The 17,817-nt window shown below is 29.5% G+C and overlaps 1 long non-coding RNA gene across 3 annotated transcripts; it reads left to right on the top strand.

Moving 5' to 3' along the window:
- Positions 1-76: 76 nt before the first annotated feature.
- LOC125419281 (uncharacterized) lies at positions 77-8,044 on the top strand. 3 transcript variants are annotated; one of them, XR_009634904.1, is made up of 4 exons: positions 77-309; positions 3,093-3,302; positions 6,939-6,982; positions 7,474-8,044. It is a non-coding gene; the product is annotated as an uncharacterized LOC125419281 (long non-coding RNA). The 3 variants fall into 3 exon arrangements; XR_007238265.2 differs by lacking the exon at positions 3,093-3,302 and having other exon boundaries at positions 7,560-8,044; XR_009634903.1 differs by lacking the exon at positions 3,093-3,302.
- The last annotated feature ends 9,773 nt before the right edge of the window (positions 8,045-17,817 follow it).

The following is a 17,817-nucleotide window of genomic DNA, read 5'->3' as shown; positions in this document are numbered from 1 at the left end:
GAAAACGCTATCAGAAACCACGTCTCCATTCAACGACACGCCGTTTACTTGTATACATACGGCATTCAAAACTTCAGAACCGCTGCGGCTAAACTCGTTTCCGTTGCTTCATTTTCTGACTATTAACAAATAAATATCTATTCTGACGTGGCAGAATTATTGCAAAAAGCCGGGTCAGTCGTTAACCCGTGTAAACCCGCCACGTACAAGAGTTGTGGGGATGTAAGCCAAAGCTCGTTGTTCGAATCGACTCCTGAGTTGGCGGTGAAGGAGAGAAAACAGGTGCAAGAACGTCCGGAGCCTCAAGTGGTATGTCTAGCGCAAACCCCATTTGTGTTCTTATAAAAGCTTTTGCGACTTTTTATTTTGAATTTCATTTTTTTTTTTTTTGTTTTTTTTTTTTTTTGTTTATGAGGGGAATAGATGTTACCAATGAAATTTTGCCCAGAAATGCTAAAGCACTGTAAAAGAAAATTGCATTAATAAATTCTAGATTTCTTTTTTCTTTGTTAATTTTTTACAACGGTCAACTGGGTTGCTTTGTGCTTTATAATCAAGTTTTTGGTAAGCCAAAGTCAGAAAGATATATAAAGTGATATTTGAAAGTCATTTGATCTTCAAGATTTGTACGATTGAAGAAAAGGAAATGATTTATTTGAGGCGGCTATTAACCAGCCTAAAGTAACTTTTGGCAACTATTTTATATTCTTTAAATCTTGTTACCGCCCCAAATGTTTGGAAGTCCTTTTTATAAACTAGTTGTAGGTTGAAGAAGTGTATGGGATTTTATTAGGAGGGAAAGCAATCAGACCTTGATCCCAGGTCTTTTATCGTGTGAATTCTATGAAATGAGGCAGTGTTCTAAAGGTAATGTTGGAGAGGCAAAGGAGAAAGAATTACATGTTAAATACTTTGTGTAAACATATGAATCATTTATAGAGTTTGTTTGTACTAGTAATAAGATTGGTTTTTTTATTTTTTTTTTTAGTATAGATTTTAGACATATTTTCTGTAATATTTCAGTTGATCCAATGAACAAAAGGATTTATTTTTTAATTGACTTATTTTTTTATATTAATATATATTATTATTTATTAAATATTATATTATTATTGTTACTATTATTATTTATTAATAATTTGGTGTATATATATATATAAATAAATTAGGAATAAGTCACCAGAGAATTAGTCCTATACATGCAATAGAAAAATTAAAGTTTGAGGTATCTAAAGATGTCTGTTTGGTAAAAACCTGAGGGAAAAAAATTAAAGAGGGATATGTCTCTTTGTTATCTATTTTGCATGTTAAATAATTCTATTATTATTCAATAACTGCATATAAAAAATTAGTAATTAATTAAATACAGTTCTATAATTGTGTGTATAGCTCTTTAAGCAGTAACTGATGCATATTTAATTGCTTATGTTGTATTATCAATTGGTATCAGAGCCATACATATAAATTTATTATACCATATTTTATGCATTTTATGTAATAGAAGTATTAGAATACTATTATTGCATATATCAATCGATAGTGGTATGATTGAATTAACTTTTGAGTTTTATTAATTGATTTCTTTTCAATCTTGTTGTTCACTTTTTCTTTTTTTATTGAAACGTTTTAACTGCCCTTTAATTGTATAAATGTAAACATATTATATTTTATGAGTGTAGGATCCGGTTCCACTTACATTTTTGCAGAATTTTGGAAAAAATTGTTTTTGCACAAATTTATGACTTGAGCTATTTTATGGAAAATTATCTCCATTCCCAATTTATTTAATTAAAAATGCTCCAGGCCTAAATTAAATAATTTTTAGTTAAATTGCCCATTGAAAAGCTTTATGTTATATTTGACATAATGGTAAGGATTGGCTAAGTGCTTATTTGTTGCAATATTTGGTATGTCCAAACCATGAATAGTCATGAGGCGTAGTGCCTAATTGGCATAGTGGTATGGAATTTTAAATATTCATTTGTCGTGAGACTTAATTTGTCTATATCATGAAATTATCGATGTAATAGAAGTTGATATAGTAAATATAATTTTATGTACTCACCTATAGTAAAATTTAATTTGTTTAATTTATGAGTGTCAATTTGGAGTTGGCATAATAGATAGGATCCTAAGTATATACCTGTCATAAAACTCAACTTGCTTATTTAATGAAATTGTCATTGTAACTCATTCTCTCTCACTTATGAATCAAAATCCATACGAGTGATTAGGCTACCCAGTCATAGGATGTTTGAAATGACAGTAGAAGTTGATTAAATACCATAAATCGCTGGTGATAACTTAATTCAGTGTATTTGATTGTAGTGCTTTGGTTTACTCTCCTTGGCACGTGTATAGGTATCATTTGCGCTATAAAGACCGTAGTGACATTATGTATTTAGATATAATTGAAAAGGGCTGTGAAGATAGCATTTGTATAGTTCTTATGATGTATTACATTCTTGTTGTTTGCTATTTTATAGTTGAGAGTACTCTTAATACTCTGTCTATGAATACCATGATAGAATTGAATAGACTAATTATAAAAAATGGCAATAGATTCTGATAATGTTTGACTCTCACAAAGCTAGATATGGCTTTGGAAATTGGTCCACCAAATTATAATATTGTTGAAGTTAAATGTTGCATAAGGACTACAAACACTTGCATAATTGCTATATGACGGCCATTGAAAATCACATGCATGAATCAATATTTTTAGGTATCATATTTTATAAATATTGTTCATAAGTTTTTGAGATTAGTAGGAAATCTATCAATTTTGATAAATTGAGAAATACCACTATTTAAATTTATTGAACTTTATTTTATATGATGAAGTTAGTAGTGTGAATGAGCTTATCTTGAAACTTTTCTCTTATTATATCGATTTCATGGATCTTGATAAGAATTTTGATAAGGAATGTCTTTTACTATAATGAGGAGCTTTCGTCTCCTTTGATAATATTGGGTCAAGAATCAACATACTATGAAGTTTGTATATGTTTTGGATAAGTTTACTACTATTCTCTTTAAGGAACATGATGGCATCAAACTGAACATATTTAAGTCTTTTGCTATATGACCAGTCAAAAAAAGAATTCAAGAAAATTGCTGCAAAGAAAAGACAAGATGTGAAGCGCAATAATAAGAAAGATTTTATGACCAATTTCATTAGCTTAAAGGGAAGTTTGTCATCAATAGATGGAAATGAAGAATTCTTTAATGAATGGTTCAACTTTTGCCACATTCTTTCATCTGTTGGAAGTTGATAGCTTAATAGGAGATGACAAAGAATGGTAAGTTGCTTGAGCCTAGCTATTGTGAAACTTTATATGGCCTTTTTTGATAACTTGGCTTTTAAATTATTGCTTATATTAATGCCCTTTTCTTGTTATCATTGCTCATATAGTTGTACCAATATGTGCCAGAATAAGTAATAATTTTCTATATTATATGGTATTAATGCCTATGTTTTTATATACCACTTACTTTAGGAGACTATAAATATTTTATTACTTATATTGATAACTTCTTCTATTATGAATACATTGAGATTATTAGTAAGAAGTTAGACTCCTTGATCACTTTTAAAAGAGTTCGACGTGAAAATAAAGCTTTAGAAGAATAAAAAATTGATGGCTATGATGTAGATGGTGAATACTATGATAGATATAACAAGATTAAACGAAATCCAAGGTCATTCAAAATTTATTTGAGTGAATGCGGCATTGATATGTAATTTACCATGCCCGTTACTCCTTAACAAATGTCATAATTGAGAGGAGGAACTGCATTTTGATGGATATAGTGCGATGTGTGTTGGCAAATTTTAGTTTGCCATTTTTCTTATGGATAATAAGTTATGTCTTACTTACACATTTTCTTGTATATGAGGTTGTAAAGGTGAGACTATGATGTATAATTCTGATATTAAGAAGTTGAACCCTAAAACTTTTACTAGTTGTCTTGTTGGTTCTTGTAAAGGATCCAAAGGTTTCAGATTTTACTATCATCTTACACGATTATGTTAGTTAAGCCAAACATGACTTTTTTTTCGTTTTTCCTTTTTTTGAGGATGTTTCATTTTTAGTGAGAGCAAAGGTCCAAAGGTGCTTGTTTTTCAAATAGAAAGTGAATTAATTCCCACTATTGATATCCCTACCAAAGATTTTTATTGTTTCAATAATCTGGAACTAGTAGTTAGTCAAGATTGAATCCATTGAAATACAATGAGATATTTTGGCAGCTCATGTTGATGTGTGCCTTTTGAGAAGATCATAGAAGGTTTGAAAATCTATTATACTAAATGACTATGAGTTTTATTTGTAGGAATATGAGTTTAACATAAGTAATGAATCGGGTTTAGTCACTATGAGGAAGTCAATAAGCAGTTTAGTATCTAATTTTTTTGGTTTAATTATTTGAAGGTAGCAAACCTATTGGGTGCAAGTCTATAAAACCAAAAAAGACTCCAATGGTCAAATGAATAGGTATAAGTTGGACTTGTTTCTAAAATATTTAGCCAGGAGGAGGAAATTGACTATAAAAAGATGTTCTCTCTTGTATTCACAAAAGATTCTTTTAGAATCATTAAGGCAATTGAAGCTAATTATGATTTGAAGTTGTATTATATGGACGTCAAAATTGCTTTTTTAAATGGAATTTTATATTTGGATATGTACATATATGGTCCAACTCGTTGGCTTCCAAGCAATAGGGAATGAGAATTTGTTTTGTAAGCTTAAGAGATCTATTTATGGTATTTAGTAAGTCTTGAGCAGTGATATATCAATTTTTTTAATAAAGTTGTCACCTAAAATAGTTTTAAGGAAAATGTTATTGATTTGTCCATATGTTTAAGAAATAGTGGGAGCAATTTAATATTAATAGTATTATATGTTGGAGACATACTGTTGGTTTTCATTGATACTGACCTATTGACTGAGACAAAACTGTTATTATGTATCTTTTTTTATATAAAGGATCTTAAAGAGATTTCATTTTGTACTTGAAATAAAAATTCTCTAAGACAAAATTAATTGTGTATTGTAGTTATCTCAGTCAAAGCCTATATTGGATGGATTGTTAAAATTTATGATTATCTTCTAGTGCAATACCAATAATAAGCTCTCTAGGGATCTATATTCGAAAAATGAGAGACTGATAAAAGGGGACAAATAATAATAGTCTAGTATTCTTTTGCATTTAGAAGTTTGTTGTTCACTCAAGGTTGCATATCATTGGATATTGTTTATCTTGTGGGTGTGTTCTAGTAAATGCTTGAGTAGTTCCGATTATGTGTACTATGAAACAATCATTTTTGTTTTGAAATCAGTGCACCATTACTTTGATGCAGTGGAGTTTTGTGAATTGATTATAATGGTTATATATAAATGATTTAAAAGTCTAATAGAAGGAATGTTATTTATCATGGCAATAGAAACTATTTTATAAATTAATGTTGGACAACACTTATGGCTTCATTGTTTGCAAAGGTATAGTATCTAGCATGTTTTAAAACTATGATACATATTTTTGGATGCACTTTTGTTATATGGTCAATAATGCTGTCTTGTGGTAATTTCACTGCTATATCATTTTGTTACGAGTCTTGTTTTATTGTGTACAAGCCTATTATAATATGGTGGGAATCCACTAACAAATGATAGCCTATAGACTTGCTTGAGGAGTATGTATCCCTGTATGGGATTATGAAACTGTTAAAACTGCTATAGTTCAATGGAAGTTTTGTAATCTGCAATGATGTGCATGTTGTATATATTATGATTGAGTATTGCCTTGCAAGCAATATATGTATATATGTGGATATTTTAGTGTGATGTTTTTTTACACATACCGTTGCTCCTTATGCTTGTAAGCTTGTTTGCAACTTTTAGTCTATATATGTGTATGTTAATCGCAGCTACCATGATGAGTCCTTACTACCTAGTTTAAATATATTATTTATCCTGTTGATATGAAATGTACTTGAATGAAATGGAATTGTGTGTTTGAGATTGCATGTGGTAAGTTAGATGTCTATTACTTAGACTGAGTTTATGGCATACAAAGTGTTCAATTGAAATGGTATCTAGTTTTGAGAGATTTACTAAAAAAATCTCTATTACCTAATCTGATATATTGTTGCGCACTATTAGCATACTGTATATTAAGATGAAATGGTATTTTATTTTAGAAGATTATGTAATAAATGAGTTTATTGTTGTATGTGATAATTATGCAGTCTAAAAGGAAGATTGTTAGATGTTTTGTGTGAATTAGCTATAATCATAAAACTCACTTACAAGGCTTGTTTGTGCCAGTAATGAAATTAACTTGTTTATTAATCTTTTTCAGTAGTCTTTGGGAACACTCTTTGTAATACTTCAATTGCCCAATTGGATTGAAAGATCCATTCTCTCTAAAACCTCAGTTGGCTTATTATATATTATATTATTATTGTTAATATTATTAATTGCTAATTATTTTGTGTGTGTATATATATATATATAAATCATAGAATTAGTACAATACATACAATAGAGAAATTACGGCTTGAGGTATGTATGAGTGCCTGTTTTGTGAAAACTTGTGGCAGATCTTGAGGGAGAAAGGTTAGAAAAGAGTGTCCATTAGGCATTGCCCCTGATTCTTTGGTATCTATTCTGTTGGTTAAAAGATTCTATGATTATTTAATGGTTGTATATAAGAAGTTAGTAATTAATTAAATGCAGTTTTATAATTGTGTGTGTAGATCTTGGGATTACAGAGTTACAATTGATACATATTTAATTGTTTATGTTATAGTTGGACTTGACAGTGACAAGCATGGCGAAGGGTATTAGATATGAACATTATTTACTTAGATGATCCCACAAATATTTGTGATCTTTACGTATCTTTTTTTTTTTTTTTTCTTTTTCCACATTTAGAAATAATGGAGAACTGGGATCGCGGATTGAAATCGACTGACATTGTAAGTCTTTCTGATTATCTTAATGATGTTTATCCTATTAGTAACCTGCATTTCACTTCTGCATGGTTGACAACTAGGAAATATCATTGCCAAAGTTACTTTGGTTCACTTAATATGTGTTTTTTACAAGATGTTTGTATTTTGTTGAAGACACCATAGTAATTGCATATCTTGTAAAATGCAAATTTCCCTTTTATTTGATTCCCAACTCTGCCCACTTTTTTGGCAATTTTTGCACCAATGAAAAAAATGGAGTGCTTTGAAGCTGTTAGGAAACTAGATGCGGATCTAAAGGATCAAGTAGAAAATTAGAACTCCATGTAGAGTGAAGCATTTTGGACAGATTTACATTTGATTTTCAACTTGAAAACAGTTTTTTTCTCAATCTTGAATGAAATATATGTATATATTTTTTGTCTTCAATCTTCAATCAAATTTGTGTTAATCTGTTGAAATTGAATGTGTCTGATATTGAATTTGTATGCTTATAGATATGGTAGCATAGTATGCTATAGTTTACATAAACATTAAAAAGGGGATATGTTGTTTGGTTGGCTTGCTTTTGGAAACACTGAAGCGAAAATAGTATCCTGGTCAAGAAGTAACCAAGGCTTATGAAGTTCTGCTGTCCAGTCCTGGACTCCATTTCCCAATTCCTGCATGTTTTGGCTCACACATACACATGCAGGCATGCAGACACTAGTGGGGAAAAATAATGGAGCAAGAGGAGAAGTAAAATAGATGCAGAGAATGAAAGTTTAGCGTTTATTATTCGACAAGACTTCTGCACATTTTTTGAGCAAAGTTAATTAGAAAGTATCTGTCATTGTATTAGTTTGCAGGACTGCCGGTTCTCCATGATATAATTTTCTGCTCTGTTTTAACTAAATTCTCTTTTGATCTAAACAAATAATTGTTTTTTAAAGAAGGATTTAAGACGTTATCCACCTAACTTATGTTGCAGCTCAGAATGTCTTGTGTGGGTCTCTTGTTATATAATTCAGTGCTAACTATTATGTATAATTCATAAGGATTGATATTTTCCTCTTTTCTTGAGTTTAATTAGATGCATCATTGGTTAGTGATATAACTGGCTATGAATTCCACCAAGGGACTTGGAATAGTGAATGATGATGTTATTTTTGTCTGCCCGACTGAAACTTATGAATTGGTAGAGAATTGGAATGCACTATGTGTAAAATTGGTAAAGAATTGATATAGAATTGGAATGGACCATCTGTAAAATGTTCTGCTAATGTCTTTAATTGTATGACACCAATGAATATTCTTCTGAAGATGGAATAAGTACCTCAGCAAAAGCTGACAGTGCTTATAAAGTTCTTCCCCATGATGATGATGATGAGGACGTGAATAATGAACTGTGCTTGGATGAATCAAAATGCTTCGGAAGCAAGCTTATCAAAGACATCTCTGTTCATGTCCCTCAGGGGAAATCTCAGTGACCAAACCAATAGCAGGAGGTGATTTGGTGTCCAAGATCAAAAAGAAAAAGAAAACCTCACTTACAAACATCTTACCTATTTTGGTTTTGCATATGTCAAAACTCAAGAGATGTTCTGTTGTAACTAATTATTGTTTTTTGGGATCCATTTAAGTAATCAATGGTTGTCAAAACTATGAATTCCATATTTTTATTGAATAAGATTTGCTTTGGCTTCCCATTCTCGTGGTTATAACTAGTTCCTAAGATTCCTGAACACTGAAGTATACAAGTAATTAAATCTCGCCTCATCCATTTTACTTCAGATTTTGTTCAGCATTATAGCAGACAATCAATGTCTACAAGTACTTTTGATTAGATCTGAACCAAAGTTCTTACAAAACCATGAACATTGATACAGAATTTCATAGGTAATCTAAGGGATTACATACGATATTCTTGGCAAACAATACAAAGTTTTGATTTATTATGGAAGTAAAAACTTTTCATGGATTTCTTAACATAATCATGCACTTAACAATTAGAAGTGGGTTAACTAGATTAATTACTTCAAAATCAGGAGCAGAACTATTAATGTACATGAAACAAGTCAAGGCCTCCATTTTTGAATATGGCAGAGCAAGAGAAGGGAAATAAAGTTAATAAGATTCTGTTCATGATCTGACTATATTATATGATAGGGCGTTATTAAGAATACTACTGGCTTCTTGGTCTTCTTCAATGACCAAAAATGGCTGGAAGAAATTGAAGACACCATTTTGAGTGTTGACTACGAGTCTCAGCTACAGACGAATCAAAGGAAAACACAATGTTAGAAAAATCCAAGCGACCGTGGGGAGTGAAAAAGACAACGTCCCATCGAAGCAGGACAAAGAGACAACTCTTACTGTTTATGTCGGATTAAAAATCCAAAAACACGGTTACGTGAAGAGGCATAGCAGGGGCCAAAACTGAATACAGCTTGCAAACCCAACACCTGCGTTGAGACAAGGAAATGCATTATATAAGTTGCAGAAATATATATAGACGACCCCACAAAAGCCGTAAGCATTTTAATGTATGTCAGCAATGGAGTTTTTTTTTTTGGTAAATATGTCAGCAATAAAAAAAAAAAAAAAATATATATATATATATATATAATAGTTATCGGACCACATCTGAACCACCATGTTTAAAATGATATTTTTTTAATAACGTGGTTTTAAATGTGTACGTTATCTATATATATATATATATATATATTTATATATAAAAACATCAATTTAAATGTAATTGGTAGAATTTTTTTATATATTTATATATCAATGCTGTATATGTTGTAGTCGTTGATATAGTAGAAATGTGAGAAATAAGAATTATGGATGGATAGGATTCTAGAATAGGAAAGAGGAAATTGTATTTGATTTATTGTATTTTATATTGTTTTATCTGATATGTATAAATGTTTCTAGAAGTAAAATTTTGAAAGCTGAAAAATTGTTTATTTTTCACTTGAATAAATATAAAGATCAAAAATTTCTTTTGAGGAAATAAAAAAAGTTAAATGTAAACAAAAATTTATGAAGTGGGTCTTTTCCTCCTTTCAACAGTTCAATTCGTCCAGGGGATACCCTAGTTTAATATACATATGTATATATATATATATATATATCCTAATTAATTTACTTTATCTTCTTCTCTTTCTCCGATCAAATAAAGAATTTACTTCATTCTCTTCTTCATTTCCTCTGATCATTTTTTTACTCTTACTCATCCCTCCGATTAAATGTATCTTAAAAGTTAAATTAATTAATTTTACTATTATGAGGAATAATCAATCTTTCAGTTAGCTATGCGCAACTATGATGATATGAGGATGATAAATAGTTATTGCTCTCCATGACATTATCCACCTTAGCATTTCTGATTGTTTAATTTAGAAGAAAAGTCAAAAATTGTTTATATAATTTGACACCACCAAACTTTGACACCACCAAACTTTCTTCTTCTTTTTTTTTGTTTTTTCCCCTAAAGACACCACCAAACTTTCATGGCTAATATTTGTAGTTCCTTGAAGAACAATGTTATAAATTTTGGTGAGTGAAAATTCCTCAGGTAACAAGATCTCTAAAGGTAATAAATAACTCAGAGATTTGCAGATTGATCATTCATTTGAAGGAAAAAGCCAAGAGCAGTTTTATCTTATAATAGGTGTTTTTTACATGGACTTGTGCTTATCTTATAATCATTTCAATAGGCTTCTATATATTACTTCCTCTTATAATTAAGTACATTCTTGAATTTGAAAAACTTGCACTACATTATCAAAATAAAGCAAAAGTTGAAATAAACCAAACGTTGACAAAGAACAGTAAGGTTTTCATGTCATTAATCGTGATTAAAAAAAAAAAAAAAAAATTTTCTTTCATTGGGTACCATTAGTCAAGAACGTGATATTGAAGGCACAGGGATCAAATATGGTCCCAGGAACAGCTTAATAAGATATAATTACAGTGTACTTGATTAGTTAAAAACTAGTAAACTTCCCACATTATTGCACATTACTGAAATTGCTGGAATTAGTTTTCTTTGAGTAATGCATATTCTAAATTCATGTATATTTAATAGTAAAAAGTAGCAAATTATTTTTGTATACAATTTTACTTTAAGAATTGGGATACTTAAAATGATAAAATTTAGGCTATCAATTTATGAACTAAGGCAAATTCGTCTAATTGGACTTTTTTTTTTTCTTTTTTACTATGGTTGACCGCACTATCTCATGAAGCCCATATGACCATATGACTCTCATGTGATCAATATTAAAACTATAATTAAACAAATTAGAGGTACTAAATATGAAATCCTAAAATTTAGATACCTAGATTGTAATAAATTGAAAACAAGAGGTTTAACTTGAAACAACTTATACGAAATTAAAGTCTAATACGCGGCAGAAGCAAGTCCTATGGAATGGAGCTGTTAAATCAGCACTAGCTACAAAAATCAATTGAACCAAATTTCAAACCAGGCCTCTAAAATGCAGCATTTTAAAAATGAAGTTGAAAAGTGAACCCGAAATTAGAGATGGTAAATTGATTATCCTTTTCTTTGTCCCCTCAATAATAACCGTCTAATGGTAATGCTATTGTTTGCTGAAATCCTACAAATAAAAAATAATAATAAAATAAATAAATAAATTTAATTATCCTTTTATTTGTTTTTTGATGATGAACAAAAATATATTAGGCTCTTTTTTTTTATTATTGATAAAATAGTAACACACATCTTTATGCTTTTTCACAACATTTTCAGAATATAACAGCTTATGAAATATTCAGCTCTGCCTTTATTGTGTTTATTTCTTTGGCTTCCTTGTATTACACGACAGGATGTTTGAAAAGTCTCATGGATATTTAAACATATACATAGTTAGATAAAATAAAGCTTTTAACATAAAGATTAACATAAGATTTTATTTTTTGGCTTTTAGAATATATTAAAAACTGAAATTTAAAATTATAATTATTAATCTCGTAGTATCAACAGAGTTTATTTTTATAAATAGAATTTTAATATGTTATTAAATTCAATTTGATTACTTCTTAAATTTTAAATCATAACACTTAATTTGATTTAACTGTCATTAAAAATAAATTTTAATTTAATAAAATAAAATATTAAATTTTATTTAAGATTGACCATATATATGTATACATATTTATTATTTATCTAATTTACTTGCCTTCCAAATCAATTATTTGCTTCTTTCGAAGAAAAACCCAAAAAAAAAAAAAAATTATTATTAGCTATCTAGAACTATCTGTGCCAATCTCCACTCAAATTTATGAAGCTTAGTAAAACCACCAACCTAGCACTGATAACTTTAGAATTTTAGTCATAAAAATGAATATCTTGACCGTTTAGAATTAAAAATAAAAGAAAATAAGGAACATCCTACAAGTAGACCAAGTCATACTTTCTATCCAATAGTTGAATGAAAATGAAAAGCATAACAAAGAATTGACATGCACTATATATATATATATATATGGTTTTACTATAAAAAACACTGAATTATTACGTAGATAAATCCACTAATATAAATATGATTTCTACTTTTATATAAAATTAGTTCTTTCGAAATGATATTCGATGTTAGATTTTACCTTACAAAATGAATCTTATCTTTGTTTAGCAAATAGCATATTATTACTTATCTGGTGCTTTGTTTTCCAAAGACAAATGTTATCTTATCCAATAGAGTGACCATTTAACTTTGTGAGGATGAAGGGGGCTGAAAATTGATGGTTTGTCTACAATTCCATATGGTTAGGCTGATGATTTCTTTTACCAAAAAAAATAAAATATATATATATATATATATATGACGAAAAAAAGGAATAATTTAAACCCAATCTCAATATCCATTTATGGGCAAGCTTTGCACTTCAATTGCATAGAGATTATGTGTCTGCTAGCTGTGCTTCAACTTATGTAAGCAATTTGTAATATATAAATATATATTATTTTATCAAGGCCGGCCATTGAATACAAATAATTCATGATTTGGTAAGATGTTGGTTTTGGTTTTATATATCTAAATACAAATAATTTGTTAACTTCAAATATTTGTTACTACTGGTTAATCATTATTAAAGCATTTTTATCATTTCAATTATGTACAAGCTTAAAAAAGAAAAAATATATAAAACAAATATAAAAGTCAACACAATTTGAAATAATTTTCAACTTAATATTTTTTTATCCCTCTAAAATTTATAATTACCTATAAACTCTAATTAACTAACACTAATAAACATTCGAAATAAATAAATTACCAAATTAGATAGAGAAAAACTATTACCAAACGACACCTTAGTTCACTTTGTGGTTGGAGATCTTTTATATATTATGGATAATTTTGCCCATAATCCTTCATCTTAAGAAGATCCTCTTTAGTTTTGAAAATAACAATTGCACTCTAATTTACCCCTATCAGCATGTAAAAATATTTCAAAATAATATGGATATATATGTGTGAGATTTTGAAGCCAAAATGTCGAACATAGAACTTGAGTTAAAATTCAAGGAGCTAAATGATGTTAACCTCTCATATAAAAAGTCACAATCAAAGATTAAACCTAAAATTTTAAAATTATACAATGATGATAAAATAAATTATCATATTATCAATGTGAGTACAATAAAATTATATATGTAAATTTGTCAAAGAAATGATTATAAATTTGGAGATGTATTCAATTTAGAATTTGAAGGATTTTAAAAATATTTAGAAGTTTAGAAGTATTTGATTTAGGTTTTAAAAGAGTTAATTAAAGTTAATTAAAATTCAATTCAGATTTTAATGAATTCTATAAAAGTTAATTAAAATTCAAGGGTATTCAATTAGAGTTTTATAAAAATAAAAAAAATTAAAATCTATAGATATTCAAAAATTCATTGATTTTATTTTAAAATATTTAAAAAATGATGGATTTTAATGAATTTAAAGGATTTTAAATGTAAAATTGTAAAAAAAAAAAATTATCAATATGAAATCCAACCTTGACCTCAAAGATTTTATTGAATTCTTAAAGATTTTATTGAACTTTTATAAATTTTTTATGGAGTCTATATAATTCCATAATAATCAATCAAATCCTATAAAGTCTATAACTCATTTGAAATCCATTAAACTCTCAATTGAATACATCCGAGTTGTATTCAATTTAGAGTTTGAAGGATTTTAAAATTGTTTAAAAGTTAGAGGTATTCTATTTAAATTTTAAAGGAGTCTATACAAGTCCAATGATATTTAATTCAGATTTTGATGGATTTTATAAAATTCCATTAAAATCCAAATATATTCAATTAAATCTTTATAATTATTTTAAAATCTAGAGGTATCTGAAAATTCAATGATTTTAAAATACTTTAAAAAAATGATAGATTTTAATGTATTTAAAAAAAATTTAAAAGTGAAATTGTAAAAAAAAAAATTGTCAATATGAAATTCAGCCTTAATTACAAAGATTTCGTTGGATTCTTATATATTATTTATAAAATCTATGCAAATCCATAATAATCCATCGAATCCTTTAAAATCTAAAACTTATTTTAAATCTATTAAATTCTAAATTAAATACATATCCTCTATATTTTTATTTGATTATGTTTGAATGTTTAGTAATTTGTAAATTATTTAATATCTCGTTTTAATTAGTTTTTTTTTTTTTACTTGATTTTCTGTTTATATTAGCTCTTTTATCTTAAATATAATATTCTATAATCCCAAGCCTTAACGATGTATACAAACTATGAACAAATAAGGAAAATTTTATTTATTTGAATCAAAGATGTTTTATATAGCAAAAAAGTTCAATCATTAGACAAAATGATAATATTATTATTTAAAATCATATATTGGAGTGGCAATCAGTGGCCCCATATTTTAACCTGTCTTATTTAATAAAGTCATAGAAATCACTAGCTAGAAAATTCTTGTACCTGTGCAGTAAGTTCTTACAATTAGGCTGACATAATGATTTATCGGTAAAATATCTTTTATCAGTTTTTGAATTGCTTGGCATATTACATTAACTGAGACAAGAAGTCATGTTCTCTTTCTTTGTCTCTCTTCTTGAATCTAAGGTCCTGCATATCAGCATTCACTGTATCTCGTGATCTCAAGTGGCAGTGTTTAAAGTATTTACAAAGCAAGGACTTGTGTTTCCATTGCCATGCAGATAAAAGATGAAGAAAAATAAGGAATAACAAGACAAGCCCTGTGTATGGATTTTTCTCTCCTTCAAAATTAATTGAAATGAGCCAATAATAATTTACAAATTAAACTTAAAAGAAAAGAGGATAATTTTGCAAAATTAACGGCATATTATTCCATGTTTCATACATCATGCTAATCACAAAGCCTTTAATACTTTCTGTAAACAAACGAGCTAGAGAGAGAGAGAGAGAGAGAGAGAGAGAGAGAGAGAGACAGAGAGAGAGAGAGAGAGAGAGATTACTTCACTCTACTTTGTAAATAAAATACACACAGAGAAGTGCTTCTGGCATGCTACAGGCATAGAAGAGAATAAGGTTGAGCTAAAGGACTTCAGGAATCAAACCCAATGCTAGAGATGAGCGATATCCTTGTTAAACCTCTTTCCCTTGAGAAGCTAAAACAAACAACAATGCACTTCTGGACTATATTTGTTTCGAGCCATATGCGGTTGCAGAAGTTGTGCATGTTTCCTGATCATCATCAACATCCTCTGTTCTCACTTTCTTTCGTCTGATCAGTTTTCTTCGAAGTTCTGAACATATTATCACCACCATCTTCACAAACTGGGACTTTATATTTTCTTTGATCTGGCCTCTCCTTGGGGGAATTCTACCCTTCTTAGCAATTGAAGGGTGGCTGGTTTTTGATTGACCCATTTCTGTAGTGCAATACCAGGAACAGGGAACAACCTCAAGTTATTTCCAAGAAGAGATAAAGAAAAAGAGAAGAAAGCAGAAAGTAGTTCCTTTGATGTGGGTTTGAACTATAAATATGTGTTGGGGAGATTTTTTAATGGGGGGCATATATATATATATATATATATATGGCTAGATATTGTTGTGTGGGAGAGATATGTTACTTGGTTTACAAGCTTTTACGCACCATGGAATTTTCATTGAACAGTTTGATAGCTAATAAAATGCACGAGGAAAATAATTGAAATATAATAATGCAATTGTGTTTTTTGAAACTTTCAAAAATCTAGAATCCTAAGAGTGAAATTCACTTCCACAATGCTGTCAGGCATACGAGCATTCAGTCAGAGCATTTGTTGATGGTCCACCCTCTGATACAACTTCCGCTTACAAATAGATATTAACGAAATTAAGTCAAATCCTAATTTTGACACTTTCAAATGATAAAAAGCTTGTATAAACAAGGCTATTTGAGTGTTGGTCATCTTTAATTTTATAGATACAAAATAATTTTTTTTGTTGACCTGTTAATCTAACTTTTAGAATTAATAAAACCACAGCATGGTATTATATATATATTTTATTGTTATTTTAGTCACCAAGAAACTATTATTTATTAATTGTGCAAATTTAGTATATACAATTGAGTTCAAAAGGTCCGGAGTCTACTCACGGTACAAGCCAAAGAAAATCACCAACAACATGGCAAAGATTATTGCCAATCTCTCTGGTCACACTCTGTCACCAATTTTTTGTCTCCTATGAAAAGGACTTAACATGTACTATTGTCAATGTGAGAGGAAACATATGTAACAGATGTCCACCTCTAGTGACAGCAAAACCAAAAGTGGAATCAGAGTGGGATAAAACTAGATTTGGGTTCTTGACTCTATAACCAGCATCCACGGAAAAGGAAAGCATAGAAACACTTAAAAATGAATAACGCCCGTCCTTAGCTGTTGCATATGACTACAAACTTAAGTGGCAAACTAATTGATGACTTTTGAGCTTTAGCACTTTCTTTTTCTAAATGATCATAGACATAATTATCAACAAGGCAAACCTTCTGTTGACCACCATGCTGACATGGGTTCCTCAGCAGCCTAAAAGCTATCTCTGACACACAATTCTCCTCAACATCGTCTACATCTTTTGCTGCTCATCCTAGCAATACATTATAACCTGCAATCTCCAATCACAAGTAGACAATGTATCCATGGTGAAAACCAGATAGAAAGATGAGAATAGAGGAATTCATTATTCAAATCTAAAGATCAAAACCCTGCAATTGTGCCATAAAAACTTATAAAGGAAATCTAATAGCTTTTATTAGAAGCAACTAAGGGAAGAAGAAACAGAGTTAAGAAGAATGGATCGAATCTTCATGACCCTTGAGCATAGCAAAAGGTTGATCTGTCATTGCTATGCGTTCTCTTCAACTAGGTATAACAGTGCTGAAGAAAACAAGGAACAAATGGACCTTTTGTATAGAACTAGAGCCACAACTCATAAGGAAAATTACTTGGCTAGCATCCTTGACTCTTGCCTATGCTCAGTGCATTCTCAACCATCCCCAACATCAAGTGACTTTCATATATAGTTGGTGGCTGTTTAAATCTACGATGCATGGACTCAGATGTGAAGTTTCTGGTGCATGTATGCATCCAAGTGCTGGATTTATCTGTTTATCAAAGTTTTTCCATAGGATTTAGAGTGTTCAATAGCCATGCCCGAATCCAAGTGTCCGACATGGGTTCGGACTGTGTCGTGGAACAAAGTGAAGAGAGTCCAAGTAACATAGGTGTACATCACATCATAGTTGGGCATATGATAACAGCAAGATTGCCAAAGAATATGTACAAGAACAATTTTCATCTAAAGCAAAGAGCTTTGAGAATGATGAAAACAACAG

The sequence above is a fragment of the Ziziphus jujuba genome, chromosome 11 (genome assembly GCF_031755915.1).
Source record: "Ziziphus jujuba cultivar Dongzao chromosome 11, ASM3175591v1".
Classification (NCBI taxonomy): domain Eukaryota; kingdom Viridiplantae; phylum Streptophyta; class Magnoliopsida; order Rosales; family Rhamnaceae; genus Ziziphus; species Ziziphus jujuba.
Note: the sequence above shows the minus strand (reverse complement) of the source record. Positions and strands in the feature narration are given on the sequence as shown.